This window comes from Lithobates pipiens, unplaced genomic scaffold, assembly GCF_037356315.1.
Source record: "Lithobates pipiens isolate NorthernLeopardFrog02 unplaced genomic scaffold, aLitPip1_a1.2 Scaffold_23, whole genome shotgun sequence".
NCBI lineage: Eukaryota > Metazoa > Chordata > Amphibia > Anura > Ranidae > Lithobates > Lithobates pipiens.
The window spans coordinates 332744025-332761849 of record NW_027507785.1 but is presented as its reverse complement, the minus strand read 5'-3'; positions in this window follow the sequence as shown (position 1 = coordinate 332761849).

Below are 17825 nucleotides of genomic sequence, written 5' to 3'. Positions count from 1 at the left end.
GAGAGGGGTGCAGAGGGTATGATGGGTGCAGTATGTACAGGAGAGGAGTGTGGAGGGTATAATGGGGGCAGTATGTACAGGAGAGGGGTGCAGAGGGTATGATGGGGGCAGTATGTACAGAAGAGGGGTGCAGAGGGTATGATGGGGGCAGTATGTACAGGAGAGGAGTGTGGAGGGTATAATGGGGGCACTATGTACAGGAGAGGGGTGCAGAGGGTATGATGGGTGCAGTATGTACAGGAGAGGAGTGTGGAGGGTATAATGGGGGCAGTATGTACAGGAGAGGGGTGCAGAGGGTATGATGGAGGCAGTATTTACAGGAGAGGGGTGCAGAGGGTATGATGGGGGCAGTATGGGGAGGGATTTCTTGCAGTGTCTGTGGGGTGACTATGGAATGAAGTCCCTCAGCTGGGGGGTAGTAAGCAGCTCGGATTGATGTCTGTATGAAGTGGTCTGGGGGTAATATAAGCTGGGGGGGAGTTGGGGGCTGAGAAGTGGTCAGATAGGGATGTCTATAGTTTTTTTAAAAAGCTATTGTGGTTATGTACTAAAATATACACAACAATACTATTAAATGAAAACAATGTGTTATAAGATGCTGCCCCCAGCACTCTGTATGTACAGATGATGGGGAGGTCATGTATGACCATTCATATATCCCGTGTTATCCAGGCTCTGAGTCTGGACTATCAGGGGTGTAAACTCACCACATACACAAGGGGTTAAGTGAATGGCCATAAATGACATCACATAATCCGGACAGAGGATGGGGAAGTTTGTGTACATAGATAAGAGCTGCTTGGGAGATCCTGTGATCGGACTGCAGACCCCCCCCCCCACACTCACTGCTGTCTCTTCTGATTCTTAAACCTTCATAAAAGAAACCCTCCTGGAACTTTGATTAGTAAAATAAAAAGTCGGCTCACCTCTTGATGAGCAAAAGCCCGACAGCAGCTCCAGTGATCTCCTCCGCTCTGCCTCCCCCTTCTTCCAGACCACGGCACTAGTGATTGCAGAGGGGGGAACAGAGATAATTGAGACCCTGCAGGAGCCTGGAGGGGGGCAGAAAGGATCTTCAGATTCTCAATACACACACATAAAAGCTCAGTGTGTGTATTTATTGAGAAGTAATGATACTGCTGCTGCTGTGACTGTCTCCACGGTGGCATGTATTCTAATGAAGCTCCCCCCTGCCAGAATGGTCTGTCCGGGTTTCAGGCAGTCTGAAAACCGGGCAGATGATTCAGAACCCGGACTGTCCGGGTGAATCCCGTACAGGTGGCAACCCTAGGCTCGCTTGTCCCCACCCCCTTTCCTCACCAGCCGGGCTGCGTGCTAAGGGTCTGGTATGGACCTTGAGGGGACCTTTTTTCGGCGTAGGGGGTTCCCCTTAAAATCCGCACCAGACCTAAGGGACATTGGCGCCGCCTCTCTCTTGCGCTTGCTGCAATAAGAAAATGTATTTTTCCTATTGCAGCGAGCGTGAGATGTACAGTGCCCTGCAGCAGAGAAACAGCGCAATCCTAACATTCTCGCAGGCAGGTGCTGTAGCTGCCCTTGCATCGTATTTGGTCCATCAGACCAGCATACAGACGAACGGGCTTCCTGCTAGAAACTGGGTCTGGCGGAGTTCCGGCGGGAAGATTTAAAACATGTTCTATTTCTAAAATCCGTCGGATTTGTGGACAGCAAAGGTCCGATGAAGCCCACACACGATCGAATTGTCCGACGGATTCGTTCCGTCGGACCTTTGCTGTCCCGTCGTGTGTACACTGCATAAGTGACATCCCATAATTCCAGAGTGCAATGGGCCCAGACCTGGTAGAAGGTTGTGGGGGACAATCTGATAGTTTCCAGGCAGGATGTTTATGGAAAATATTGTACAAAGATGTCCGTCCTCCCTGGAGTGAGATATATAAATAGAGATCCAGATTGTGAATTGCTGCTCAATATAGAAGCAGCTGTTCCTCTACAATCACCACCATTGTGCTGGGGACCGAGCCTGGACTGTCCTGGACTGTCCGAGCTCCACCTTCCTCCAATCACATTGCAGCTTAGAGGTCCTCACCGGGAGACAGTGAAAGTTGAAGGTAATTTAAAGTGAAATATACATGTACAGTATATACTATATATACATACATACTTAGAATATATACTGTGTGTATATACTGAATATATATTTACATTGTAGCATAGCAATAATAGAAAACATAGGCATTGCTTAGGATTATTGGTGGGTACCCCAGATGTTCGGTAGAAATTCTATATCTATTGATAATCGCTATCTGACAAAAACACATTGCTTATCAAACAACTGACTGGTTACTATTGACAACACAACATGTTTCCTTCCTCTGGTGCTGTACATAACATGTCCTGGGAACCTGCACTGTGCCGAGATTTGGGAATTCCCGTGTTTCACGGCTCTCCAACTCTCATCATCCTCCCATCTCAGATCCTGTATAGAACTGGGATGGCTGCAATCTCATAAACAAATCATTATACCAGAGGAGAAGGTGATACAACTGCGTTTACGGGGGTCGGGGAAGAATAATTTTTCATGATGGCCAATTTCATTAAATATAAATAGTTAAGGAGGCTAATCGCTCTCCAGCAATGGGCACATGCTATCTAGGGAGGATTATGAGGCTTGGATATGGAGGACCTCACTTGGAGCAGCAATGGGGCTTGGATAGGGAGGACCCCCCTTTGAGCAGCTATGGGGCTTGGATATGGAGGACCACACATGGAGCAGCTATTGGGCTTGGATATGGAGGGCCACACTTGGAGTAAGTATGGGGCTTGGATACGGAGGACCACACTTGGAGCAGCTAGGGGACTTGGAAATGGAGGACCACACTTGGAGCAGCTATTGGGCTTGGATATGGAGGCCGTACTTGGAGCAAGTATGGGGCTTGGATATGGAGGACCACACTTAGAGCAGATATGAGGGTTGGATGTGGAGGACCACACTTGGGAGAGATATAAGCCTTGGGTGTGGAGGACCACACTTGGAGCAGATATGAGGCTTGGATATGGAGGACTACACTTGGAGCAGCTATGGGGCTTGGATATGGAGGACTAGTGATGGCCGAACAGTTCGCCCGGCGGTCGTTTCGCGGCAAATTTCGGCTGTTCGCGGTCCGCCAGTTCGGCGGACTATTGGCGTTGTTCGCCCGGTGGACTTCCGTGTTTTTACTGTGTAAAGGAACTTTGACCTGATGACACATCCATCATGGGGTACAGGACAGCCAATTGAGACATTACAGCACAAGGTCACTTGGACATTCCCCCTAACCTATAAATACACCCGATCCGGCGGCCATTTTACATTCTTTCTTCTGTCACTATAGGGAAAGGTTGCTGTTTGGAGCAGGGACAGATAAACCACTAGCTATTTGGTACACAAAAGTTCTTTTCAGGACTGGTATAGGTGTTAGGTGTATATAGGTTTGCTGTGCTACTGATTGTTGCAGCAGCCTGAGTGTCTTTTGTCAGTTTAGATAAAGGGACAGAGCGCTGTGTCTGCTGCTATTTTAGGCACAGCCAGATTAGTCATCATCATCATCATTAGCTGTTACTATCAGGTCCACAAAAGTGCTATTCCAGTAACCAGTAATTGTTCCAGTCTCCTCTGTTTTGCCACTTTGTATAGGGACAGGAAGGAAGCAGTGTGTCAGGCAGTGAGGGTCAGTTTAAACAGTTGCTGTTACTATTAGTTCCACAAAGGTTCTTTTCAGGACTGGTATCAGTGGTATGGTAATAGGCTTGTACACGTATAATATTCTTTCTTCCAAATATAGAAAGAATATTATACTTGACTGCTGCCCTTCTGCTGCGGTCTGCTAATCATTCACAACTCACTTGTTCCACAAAGCTCTTTATCAGGACTGGTAACTTGGTCTGTGTAGGGTGCTACAGTACATAGGGTTGAGTGAGGTACAGTCTGCCGTTCTGTAAGGACTGGTATCGGTCCACAATAGATAGGGTTGAGGTGCACCACTGCTGACCGCTGCCCTATACTGCAGCAGTCCTTCAGCAGTATAGGGACTGACGTACAGTCTGCTAATCAGTCACACACAACCTACTTGGTCCACAAAGGTCCTTATAAGGACTGGTAACTTGTTGAAGGGTGCTACAGTACATAGGGTTGAGTGAGGTACAGTCTGCTGTTCTGTAAGGACCGGTATCGGTCCACAATAGATAGGGTTGAGGTGCACCACTGCTGACCGCTGCCCTATACTGCAGCAGTCCTTCAGCAGTATAGGGACTGACGTACAGTCTGCTAATCAGTCACACACAACCTACTTGGTCCACAAAGGTCCTTATAAGGACTGGTAACTTGGTGAAGGGTGCTACAGTACATAGGGTTGAGTGAGGTACAGTCTGCTGTTCTGTAAGGACCGGTATCGGTCCACAATAGATAGGGTTGAGGTGCACCACTGCTGATCGCTGCCCTATACTGCAGCAGTCCTTCAGCAGTATAGGGACTGACGTACAGTCTGCTAATCAGTCACACACAACCTACTTGGTCCACAAAGGTCCTTATAAGGACTGGTAACTTGGTGAAGGGTGCTACAGTACATAGGGTTGAGTGAGGTACAGTCTGCTGTTCTGTAAGGACCTCTATCGGTCCACAATAGATAGGGTTGAGGTGCACCACTGCTGACCGCTGCCCTATACTGCAGCAGTCCTTCAGCGGTATAGGGACTGACGTACAGTCTGCTAATCAGTCACACACAACCTACTTGGTCCACAAAGGTCCTTATAAGGACTGGTAACTTGGTGAAGGGTGCTACAGTACATAGGGTTGAGTGAGGTACAGTCTGCTGTTCTGTAAGGACTGGTATCGGTCCACAATAGATAGGGTTGAGGTGCACCACTGCTGACCGCTGCCCTATACTGCAGCAGTCCTTCAGCAGTATAGGGACTGACGTACAGTCTGCTAATCAGTCACACACAACCTACTTGGTCCACAAAGGTCCTTATAAGGACTGGTAACTTGGTGAAGGGTGCTACAGTACATAGGGTTGAGTGAGGTACAGTCTGCTGTTCTGTAAGGACCGGTATCGGTCCACAATAGATAGGGTTGAGGTGCACCACTGCTGACCGCTGCCCTATACTGCAGCAGTCCTTCAGCAGTATAGGGACTGACGTACAGTCTGCTAATCAGTCACACACAACCTACTTGGTCCACAAAGGTCCTTATAAGGACTGGTAACTTGGTGAAGGGTGCTACAGTACATAGGGTTGAGTGAGGTACAGTCTGCTGTTCTGTAAGGACCGGTATCGGTCCACAATAGATAGGGTTGAGGTGCACCACTGCTGATCGCTGCCCTATACTGCAGCAGTCCTTCAGCAGTATAGGGACTGACGTACAGTCTGCTAATCAGTCACACACAACCTACTTGGTCCACAAAGGTCCTTATAAGGACTGGTAACTTGGTGAAGGGTGCTACAGTACATAGGGTTGAGTGAGGTACAGTCTGCTGTTCTGTAAGGACCTCTATCGGTCCACAATAGATAGGGTTGAGGTGCACCACTGCTGACCGCTGCCCTATACTGCAGCAGTCCTTCAGCGGTATAGGGACTGACGTACAGTCTGCTAATCAGTCACACACAACCTACTTGGTCCACAAAGGTCCTTATAAGTACTGGTAACTTGGTGAAGGGTGCTACAGTACATAGGGTTGAGTGAGGTACAGTCTGCTGTTCTGTAAGGACCGGTATCGGTCCACAATAGATAGGGTTGAGGTGCACCACTGCTGACCGCTGCCCTATACTGCAGCAGTCCTTCAGCAGTATAGGGACTGACGTACAGTCTGCTAATCAGTCACACACAACCTACTTGGTCCACAAAGGTCCTTATAAGTACTGGTAACTTGGTGAAGGGTGCTACAGTACATAGGGTTGAGTGAGGTACAGTCTGCTGTTCTGTAAGGACCGCTATCGGTCCACAATAGATAGGGTTGAGGTGCACCACTGCTGACCACTGCCCTATACTGCAGCAGCAGTATATTCCCTTATATTCCCTCTCCTCCATTGCCTTCATGCGCTCCACAGTCCTGAATTGTCAGAACAATTTCCCATATAAAAAAAGAATGCTTGTAGTTATCGATCCCAAATTCACCTCATACATGTGTTATGTCATTGGCCATGTGGTGGGACTATGTTTGCCCAGCTAATAATTATTTTGTGGCTGCAAATTTGACCTAAAGGTTTGCGAAGTTCGCCTCCCATTGAAGTCAATGGGGCCCGCCGCAAACGTTCCGTTTCGCGAACTATCGGCCGCGTTCGCGGTCCGCGTTCGCGAAACGTCCCGTCGGAAGTTCGTCCATCACTATGGAGGACCACACTTGGAGCAAGTATGGGGCTTGGATATGGAGGGAAACACTTGGAGCAAGTATGGGGCTTGGATATGGAGGATCAAACTTGGAGCTGATATGAGGCTTTGATGTGAAGGATCACACTTGGAGCAGCTATGGAGCTTGGAGATGGAGGACCACACTTGGAGAAGATATGAGGCTTGGATATAGAGGTCCACACCTGGAGCAGAAATGAGGGTTGGATGTGGTGGATCACACTTGGGAGAGATATAAGGCTTGGGTGTGGAGGGCAACACTTGGAGCAAGTATGGGGCTTGGATATGGAGGATCACACTTGGAGCTAATATGAGGCTTGAATGTGGAGGATCCCACCTAGAGCAGCTATGGAGCTTGGAGATGAAGGACCACACTTGGAGTAGATATGAGGCTTGGATATAGGGGTCCACACTTGGAGCAGATATGAGGGTTGGAAGTGGAGGACCACACTTGGGAGATATATAAGGCTTGGGTGTGGAGGGCAACACTTGGAGCAAGTATGGGGCTTGGATATGGAGGATCACACTTGGAGCTAATATGAGGCTTGAATGTGGAGGATCACACCTAGAGCAGCTATGGAGCTTGGAGATGGAGGACCACAGTTGGAGTAGATATGAGGCTTGGATATAGGGGTCCACACTTGGAGCAGATATGAGGGTTGGAAGTGGAGGACCACACTTGGGAGATATATAAGGCTTGGGTGTGGAGGACCACACTTGGAGTAGATATGAGGCTTGGATATAGAGGTCCACACTTGGAGCAGATATGAGGGTTGGAAGTGGAGGACCACACTTGAGAGATATATAAGGCTTGGGTGTGGAGGACCACACTTGGAGCAGATATGAGGGTTGGAAGTGGAGGACCACACTTGGGAGATATATAAGGCTTGGGTGTGGAGGACCACACTTGGAGCAGATATTTGGATAGGGAGAACCACACTAGGAGCAGCTATGGGGCTTGGATATGGAAGACCACACTTGGAGCAGCTATGGGGCTTGGAAATGGAGGGCAACACTTGGAGCAAGTATGAGGCTTGGATATGGAGGATCACACTTGGAGCTGATATGAGGCTTGGCTGTGGAGGATCACACTTGGAATGGCTATGGAGCTTGGAGATGGAGGATCACGCTTGAAGCAGATATGAGGCTGCACAGTGGTGTAGTGCTTAGCACTTTCACCTAGCAGCAATAGGGTCACTGGTTCAAATCCTGACCACAACACCAACTGCCTGGAGTTTGCATGTTCTCCCTGTGCCTGCGTGGGTTTCCTCTGGGTACTCCGGTTTCCTCCCACACTCCAAAGACATGCTGGTAGGTTAATTAAACCTTATCTAAAAAAAATTGGCCTTAATATGTGTATGTGTTTGTAAGCATGTCAGGACCTTACGGGGTAAAGGACCACCCAAAAGTTGCAGATGGACTCTGGTGGCAAGAAAGCACCCTGAGGCAATTCAGTTCGCATAGGTAGCGCTATAAAAGTCACTCACTCACTCATATAGAGGTCCACACTTGGAGCAGATATGAGGGTTGGATGTGGAGAACCACACTTGGGACAAATATAAGGCTTGGGTGTGGAGGACCACACTTGGAGCAGATATGAGGCTTGAATATGGAGGACCACACTTGGAACAGCTATGAGGCTTAGATATGTAGCACCACACTTTGAGAAGCTATGGGGCTTGGATATGGAGGAGCAAATTTGGGGCTTGTATATGTAGGACCACACTTGGAGCAGATTTGGGGCTTAGATATGTAGGATCACACTTTGAGCAGATATGGGGCTTGGATATGGAGGACCGCACTTGAAGCAGCTAAGGAGCTTGGATATGGATGTCCCCACTTGGAGCAAATATGAGCCTTGGATACAAAGGACCACAAATTGGATTTGATATGAGCCTTGGATATGGAGGACCACAATTGGAGAAGATATGGAGCTTGAATAGGGAGGACCACACTTGGAGTAGCTATGGGGCTTGGATATGGAGGACCACACATGGAGCAGCTATTGGGCTTGGATATGGAGGGCCACACTTGGAGTAAGTATGGGGCTTGGATACAGAGGACCACTCTTAGAGCAGCTAGGGGACTTGGAAATGGAGGACCACACTTGGAGCAGATATGAGGGCTGGATGTGGAGGACCACACTTGGGAGAGATATAAGACTTGGGTGTGGAGGCCCACACTTGGAGCAGATATGAGGCTTGGATATGGAGGACCACACTTGGAGCAAGTATGTGGCTTGGATATGTAGGACCACACTTGGAGCAGATATGAGGCTTGGATATGGAGGACCACACTTGGAGCAAGTATGTGGCTTGGATATGGAGGACCACACTTGGAGCAGATATGAGGCTTGGATATGGAGGACCACACTTGGAGCAAGTATGGGGCTTGGATATGGAGGACCACACTTGGAGCAGATATGAGGCTTGGATATGGAGGGCAACACTTGGAGCAAGTATGGGGCTTGGATATGGAGAATCACACTTGGAGCTGATATGAGGCTTGAATGTGGAGGATCACACCTAGAGCAGCCATGGAGCTTGGAGATGGATGTCCCCACTTGGAGCAAATATGAGGCTTGGATACAAAGGACCACAAATTGGATTTGATATGAGCCTTGGATATGGAGGACCACAATTGGAGCAGATATGGAGCTTGGAAATAGTGGGGATAGACACATTGATCTCATCTAGAGCAGAAATGTGGCTTAGATGTGGTGAACTACACTTGGAGCAGTAGCACAGATTGGTGCAAAAGCGGGTATAAGGCTTGGCTGCAACAGAGGGCAGATATAAGGATTGGACACAGTAAACTGCACCTGGAGATTTTCCATTGGGTGAACGCCTATGCGACATCTGGCACCTATACACCTTTTGGTTGCCCCCAGCACCGGCCTTGATATGCCCAAGTCAGCCTGCCGAGGTTTGGGTGAGATTGAAGTTTGATATCAAGCATGATGTTTAAGATTGTCTGTCAGCCATGTTTTAACCCTCTCCATTCTTGGAATACTTTGATTTTACAATGAATCTTTTTACACAAACCGTGGCATTAACATTGTTATGACTTCTCTGAGGTATGCCTTAAGTAGTTTGTAGCCATCACCCCCCAGCGCTGGATTAAGAGGAATCCTTTTGTTGTTTGTTCTTTTGCACCTGGAGATAGTGTAATGCTTGGACAAGGTGGACCACACATGAAACAGATACAAGGCTTGGATATGGTACTTGACTGGAGTAGAGATATCGGGCCAAACCTAACGCTGCCCCTCCCCCCTTTCATTAACTATCACAGCACACTTCCACTCTGCATGATGATATGAAATCATCTTACATTCATTTGTTCAACATTTTTGATTTTACTTACAATAGCTGATTTTTTTTCCCCACTTCCTGGTTGAGTGAGGCACTGGGGATGTAGCCCTGGCTTCACAGGTGCATCCTGGGAAAGCTACACCCCATGTGCCTTCCCCCTCAAATGTTCTAGGAGGCAGACCCAGAATTCCAGGAAGTAAAATGAGATGGATTCAGAAATATAAAGGAAGCAAAGAATACAAAGCCTGACATTATTTATCTGTAGACGGTCCTTACTAAATATTTCTAAAGGGACCTTTGTTGTCATTTATAAGGTTCCTCCCTCTGTAAAGTGGACATTGGGCCTGGACCCACTAGACCGCATTTGGAGATTTTTTAATTTTTCTTTTAAGGGTCCTTTCACACGGGGCGGATCAGTTCTGATCCGCCCCGTGGATATCCGTTTGCTCAGCGGGGATCACTCCGTCGATCCCCGCTGAGCAGGAAGAGGACAGGTCCGTCTCTGCACACTGCGCAGGGACAGACCTGTCACAGCGCCGCTCTCCCCTATGGGAGATCGGATGACGACGGACCGCAGTGCCCGTCATCACCCGATCCGATGACGGTTGGAAAAATAGCTTTTTCCTCCGTTTACACTTTTTCGGATCGGGTCGGATGTCAGTGGACATGTCACCGCTGACATCCGACGCTCCATAGACCTCTATGGAGCACAAGCTCAGGTCCGCCTGAAAAACTGACAGGCGGGCCTGAACGGAACGTCAGTGTGAAAGGGGCCTTACTTGTTTTATTGATTATTGTTTTATTGTCCTTGTTACAGAAATGTCACAGTGCCGGGATGTTTAACCACATGGGATCCGCGCTATTGCCAAATGACGGCATTAGCGTGGACCTACTTTTCCGGGACTACGTCTATTGACGTCGTCCCGAGCACGAGCGGCCTGCGCGCCCCCTGAGGGGCGCGCGCGGCACGCTCTGTGATCGGCGAGTCCATGAGACTCGCCTGATCACCGATCCGTGCAAGGGGTCGATCCCGACCCCTTATCACGTGATCAGCTGTCAGCCAATGACAGCTGATCAGGTGATAGAACGGAGCCGGTAATCGGCGCGAGGAGAAAAAAAAAAAGGCGATCGCCGGCGGCCGTGATCGGGACATCAGTCCCGATCACGGCCAGCAATTCAAGCGACCATCTGCCCCCTGCCAGTGCCCACCTGCCCCCCGCAGTGCCATCCTGAATAAAAGTAAGTGCCCCCCGTCAGTGCCACCCAGCAGTGCCCACAGTGCCACCCAGCAGTGCCCACAGTGCCACCCAGCAGTGCCACCCACAGTGCCACCCACAGTGCCCACAATCTGCCTCAAAGGTGCTTCACCCCAGTGCCGCCCATCAGTGCCCAGCAGTGCCGCCCATCAGTGCCCAGCAGTGCCGCCCATCAGTGCCCAGCAGTGCCACCTATCAGTGCCCATCAGTGCCACCTATCAGTGCCCATCAGTCCCATCTATCAGTGGTACCTATCAGTGCCCATCCGTGCCACCCATCCGTGCCACCCATCCGTGCCGCCCATCCGTGCCATCTTATCTGTGCCCATCTTTGCCCATCAGTGCCGCCTTATCTGTGCCCATCGGTGCCGCCTTATCTGTGCCTATTAGTGCCGCCTTAACTATGCCTATCAGTGCCCACCAGTGCAGCCCATCAGTGCCCACCAATGCAGCCCATCAGTGCCCACCAATGCAGCCTATCAGTGCCGCCTAATCAGCGCACTTCAATGAAGGAGAAAAATGACCCGTTTGCAAAATTTTAGAACAAACTATTAAAACATGATTTATTTATTTTATTTTTTTGCATCTTTTTTTGTTTGTTTAGCAAAAAATAAAACTCCGAGCTGTAATTAAATACCACCAAAAGAAAGCTCTATTTGTGGGAAAAAAATGATAAAAATTTCATTTGGGTACAGTGTTGTATGACCGCGCAATTGTCATTCAAAGTGCATCAGCGCTGAAAGCTGAAAATTGGTCTGGGACTGAGGGGGGGTTTAAGTGCCCAGTAAGCAAGTGGTTAAAGTGGTTGTAAAACCTTTCATATACCCGGTGAAGTGACTGGCCTCAGATGATACGCAGAGATTAAACACATCCTCCAACATAAGTTTATCTTCAGCCCTCTCGTACATTCAAAGTGCAGAATTTATACAGCTTGCCTGAGCTTTCAGAAAGTAGGGGGCGGAGAGCTGATGTTACACTCTGCAGAACCCAGTGAAAAGAGCTCTGAGAGCCAATTGGAGGGAAAGGACACCCCCCCCCCTTCAAACAGCACACAGGAACAGAGCCGAGGCTGTAATTTGTAGGCAGTGTGCTGGAGCTTCAACCCCTGTCACCTTTTACTGCGTGGTGTCAGGAAAACTTGTCAGAAGTGACTCATGCTGATAGCAGAGGAAAGAGGCTGCAGGCAGAAATGACAATTAGTGGACTGAGTACACTCCATAGAGGGACATGCATTGTTCATATTTCGTGTCTGAGGTTTACACCCACTTAAAGTTTCTGGTTGACCCAAAATCAGAACATCTCTTCTGACCCTCACAGGACCAGAATTTTGATAGCTGAATGCAGTGACTGTGACAGATATTGTGCCATGTGGTTGGACAACACATAGAGCTCTGAGTTCTGAGAGAGACCGAAATATCCACCCATCGGCATGATGTAAAATAGATGGAGTCAGGGGCGTAACTATAGGGGGTGCAGCAGTCGCAATCGCAACTGGGCCCTGTGCTGCAGGGGGCCCATGCAGCCCCCTCTACATATGGCCGGCAGCAGCATAGGCAGCTAGGGGTACCAGTGCACCATGCACACGGGTGGCAGGAGGTGGAGGGTGACTAGCAGAGCTCCATGCTCGACTATCGCACTGGCTGCTCTTTAGTTGTGGATTCCCCGCATGACCTGTGTCCTCGGCCGGCTCCTCAGAGTACCCCTCTCCTGCTCCATGCATTGCCGCTCAGTCCGATGTCTGTTCTCCCCAGCCAAAAAAACTACTGATACGAGTGTTGGAAATACAGGGCTCACAAAGGTCATACCTGTGACCACGCCCTGGAGTTCCACCGCCGGACTCGGAGGGAAGGGCCCTGGCTGGGGTTCAGGGGCGCCCTTCATGGTTTCTTGCATCAGGGCCTTGAAGGTTCTAGTTACGCCACTGGATGGAGCCATTCTTAGAAGTGAGTGGCATAGGTGAGTTCTGTGCTATGGTGGCAGGCTGGTGAGAACAGAGCTAGTGGTTACTGCCATACTCCAGGTGCTCAGTGTGGCCACTTACGGAAGGGCAAGGACAATGGGGATCTGATAGGGTGAGGATTGCTAATGACTAAAAATCCTCTCCTGTTAACAGTCCTGAGGATGGCAGCCTCATAGGAACTAATATGATGAGTAGAATGGTTGAACAGATGGAGCCTGTCACCATGGAAATGGCAGACGGTGTTGCCAGGAGAAGACCCTGATTACAACTGAGCCAATTGTTGTTCAACCAGTTGGAGCTGGTTACAACAGCAGATGGTAAAGGGAAGAAATCAGTTACCATGGATACAGTTGCCTGGTTTACATGTGATCCAAGTAAGGGGAATGGTGCCTCTTCAATGAGAACATCTGGGGTGATGGTGCCATGTCACCAGCATTGTGGTGAAGCAATGGGGAAAGTCAATGGGGAGGACTTTTCCACCTTTGGTAATAGTTGAGGTGTGGAAGACATGGGGAAAACACAGGCCGTTAGAGGAAACTATTCCCAGATAAGAGAAGGTCAATGGAACAGAAGGCTAATCTCTTACTAATTGCTCCTCCACCACACCAATCAGCATCCCATTATCACCTCTGCTGTTTCCAGCTCTGACCCCTACAACTGGGGTTTGCACCACCAACAATCCCGGCATCGGCTTTTCAAACCAGTTTCTGGACTAACAGGTCTTTCCTGTGAATCCACCGCACATTCCTTCCATTCTTTCACAGCCAGTATGACCTACCGCTATGGAAACAATATCTTGGTTTGGGTTTCTAGAAGTTCATAAAGTGAATAGCCAACAAGAGAGCCATCAACCCAACAGCCGCATGCTGAGAGAAACAATTGTCTGCAAGCTTAAAGATTTCATATGGTGAAGACAAAGGGTCGGATGAACCAAGAAATTCTACAATTGCTGCTAATCCATTCCACTTATGGACCCACTGAGCTATGGAAAGGCCTCCCTCTATTTCTATCATACACGATTCATGGAAAGGCCTCCATTTCTATCACACATTGAGTCATGAAAAGCCCCTCCATTTTTATCACACGGAAGCCATAGAAAGGTCCTCTATTTCTATCACACACCAAGCCACAGAAAGGTCCTCCATTTCTATCACACACCAAGCCACGGAAAGGTCCTCCATTTCTATCACACACCAAGCCACGGAAAGGTCCTCCATTTCTATCACACACCAAGCTACGGAAAGGTCCTCCATTTCTATCACACTGAACCATGGAAAGGCCTCCATTTTTATCACACTGAACTATGGAAAGGCCTCCATTTCTATCACACTGAACCATGGAAAGGCCCCCCCACTGAGCCATGAAAAGTCCTCCATTTCCATCACACTGAACCATGGAAAGACCTCCTTTTTTATCACACTGATCCATGGAAAGGCCCCAATTTCTATCACACACCAAGTCATTGAAAGGCCTCCATTTTGATCAGACTGAACCATGGAAAGGCCTCCATTTCTACCACACTGAACCACGGAGAGGCCTCCATTTCTATCACACTGAACCATGGAAAGGCCTCCATTTTTATCACACTGAACTATGGAAAGGCCTCCATTTCTATCACACTGAACCATGGAAAGGCCCCCCCACTGAGCCATGAAAAGTCCTCCATTTCCATCACACTGAACCATGGAAAGACCTCCTTTTTTATCACACTGATCCATGGAAAGGCCCCAATTTCTATCACACACCAAGTCATTGAAAGGCCTCCATTTTGATCAGACTGAACCATGGAAAGGCCTCCATTTCTACCACACTGAACCACGGAGAGGCCTCCATTTCTACTACACTGAACTATGAAAAGGCTTCCATTTTTACCACACTGAACCATGGTTAGATTCAGTTCAAACCTTGTCCTTTTGTGTCAGGTGAGATTAGCAATGCACAATGTGATGAAGCAAACCCATCGGGAGTCATAAAAAGGCCCTCCATTTCTATCACACACAAAGCCATGGAAAGGTCCTCCATTTCTATCACACTGAACCACAGAAAGGCCTCCATTTTTACCACAGTGAACCATGGAAAGGCCCTCCCACCGAGCCATGAAAAGGCCTCTATTTCTATCACACTAAACCATGAAAAGACCTCCTTTTATATCACACTGAACCATGGAAAGGCCTCCATTTCTATCACACTGAACTATGGAAAGGCCTCGATTTCTACCACACTGAACTATGGAAAGGTCTTGATTTCTACCACACTGAACCATGGAAAGGCCTCCATTTCTACCACACAGAACTATGGAAAGGCCTCCATTTCTACCACACTGAACCATGGAAAGGCCCTCCCACGAGCCACGAAAAGGTCTCCATTTCTATCACACTGAACCATGGAAAGACCTAATTTTCTATCACACTGAACAATGGAAAGGCCTCCATTTCTACCAAACTGTATCATGGAAAGGTCCCAATTTCAATCACACACCAAGTAATTGAAAGGCCTCCATTTTGATCACATGCAAGCCATGGGAAGGTCCTCCATTTCTATCACACACCAAGTCATTGTCATGGTTATGCAGTAATCTTCCTCTGTTTGGCTACCTCTCCTCATGTGTTCAGACTAAGAGGCCAGCCGCTTCCACCTGGTGGTTTTTATAACCTCTCCTCTAAGCATGGCTCCACCCCAGGCCCTATCAGGGAACCCTATATTAACCTGTGCACTGCAAGCCAGCGGTGCTGATCAACCATTGTGTATCCAGCTTCCTGTTTCCTGCTTGCCATGTGCTCTACGTTTGTCTCTGTTCCGACCTTGGCGTGTTCTCAACAATTCCTGTCTGCTTGTGACCTTGACCTTTTGGCATGTCCCCAACCATCCCTGTCTGCCTGTGACCCTGAACCTTTGGCGTGTACTCTGTTGTTCCTGTCTGCTAGCTGCCCTATCCCCTTACTATCCTTGTCGTCCCAGCCTGCTGCTTCCTTCTCCTGTAGTCTACTGTGAGCGTGAGCTGTGAGACCCTAGGGGCCGCGACCTAGAGCCAGACTGCAGCAAAGTCCATCCTCACCACTGGAGGCTCTGGCGAACACCTGGCTCTTAGACTCCACATCCTGGGGAATCTATGCTCCAGCTCCCATTGGAATCTGTGTTAGTGATCCAGTAGACCTATGTCCTGAATCTCCCTGGGTACAATCCGCAGCAGTCAGTCCTAAGGTCCACTACTTAGCGGTGTACTTCCGACTCCTACGGAGTGCATCTGTCACCTGGTCTCAGGTGACCTAACAGTCATGGAAGGGCCTCCATTTCAACCACACTGAACCATGGAAAGGCCTCCATTTCTACCACACTGAACCATGGAAAGGCCTCCATTTCTACCACACTGAACCATGGAAAGGCCCTCCCACCGAGCCATGAAAAGGCCTCCATTTCTACCACACTGAACCATGGAAAGGCCTCCATTTCTACCACACTGAACCATGGAAAGGCCTCCATTTCTACCACACTGAACCATGGAAAGGCCCTCCCACCGAGCCATGGAAAGGCCTCCATTTCTACCACACTCAACCATGGAAAGGCCTCCATTTCTACCACACTGAACCATGGAAAGGCCTCCATTTCTACCACACTGAACCATGCAAAGGCCTCCATTTCTACCACACTGAACCATGGAAAGGCCCTCCCACCGAGCCATGAAAAGGCCTCCATTTCTACCACACTGAACCATGGAAAGGCCTCCATTTCTACCACACTGAACCATGGAAAGGCCTCCATTTCTACCACACTGAACCATGGAAAGGCCTCCATTTCTACCACACTGAACCATGGCAAGGCCCTCCCACCGAGCCATGGAAAGGCCTCCATTTCTACCACACTGAACTATGGAAAGGCCTCCATTTCTATCACACTGAACCATGGAAAGGCCCTCCCACCGAGCCATGGAAAGGTCCCAATTTCTATCACACTGAGCCATGGATAGATTCAGGCAGATTTCAAACCTTATCCTCTTGTGTCAGGTGAGATTAGCAATTCACATTGTGATGAAGTAAACCCATCGGGAGCGTTTGTTCCCAGAACCTCACAGCAGATTATATTAGTAAGGAAAATATTTTATGGCAAAAAATTCTCAGAAAAAAATAAATAACCCCAAACAATTCTTTAAAGGGAGAAGAAGAGGTGGCAGATCCAGGATAGTGACTCTACTGGGGCACCATACTTCCCGGGTGACATGAGGGTTATACTGCCACCCATTGGAACAGCCCTGGCAGTGCCACCATACAGGGAGATGTCCATACAGAATGTTACAATTTTATTGAAACAAAGTTTCACAGGTTTATATATACAGTACATTAGTAGATATTCACTCTTTTGGCCCCGCATGTTCCTATACATTCACCCACATTACCGCTACTGAATATAGCAAAGGATGGAAGACGACTTCTGTCTTGCAATGAATGGGGGGTACAATTACATGTTTGGGGGGGCTTTGATATAACCCCACGTTACTCCTCCCAAAGGCATGGAGTGATGGATAGAGCAGCGTTTGTTGGTCCTATGTCACCTCCAATATATAGAAATCACAAATCTCCCATCTATGTCCAATCCAACTCCCCACAAATCGAGGAGAACGGCCCGTTAAATTGCAAAATCGGCTTTAGAAGGAAAAACAGAGAGGAATTTGAGTTTTTCTGTTTTCTTCTATCTGTGAACTCCTCATCTCCTTCAGTAATTGGGGGGGGGGGCCATTTAGACAATGAGAAGTGCGTCACTGGACGGCCGTCTGCGGTCACCGGGTTCACACGTGGGCCACCGTGCCCTCCTGCAGGCCATGTGCCCCCCTCCAGTCTGTACATCGCAGTGAGCAGAGACTCCGTGCTCCTAATGACGGGCTTGGCTGCTGCCACATTGTGAATCCAATGTTCTTCCCTCCTCCGTATTGTCAAAGACTCCATT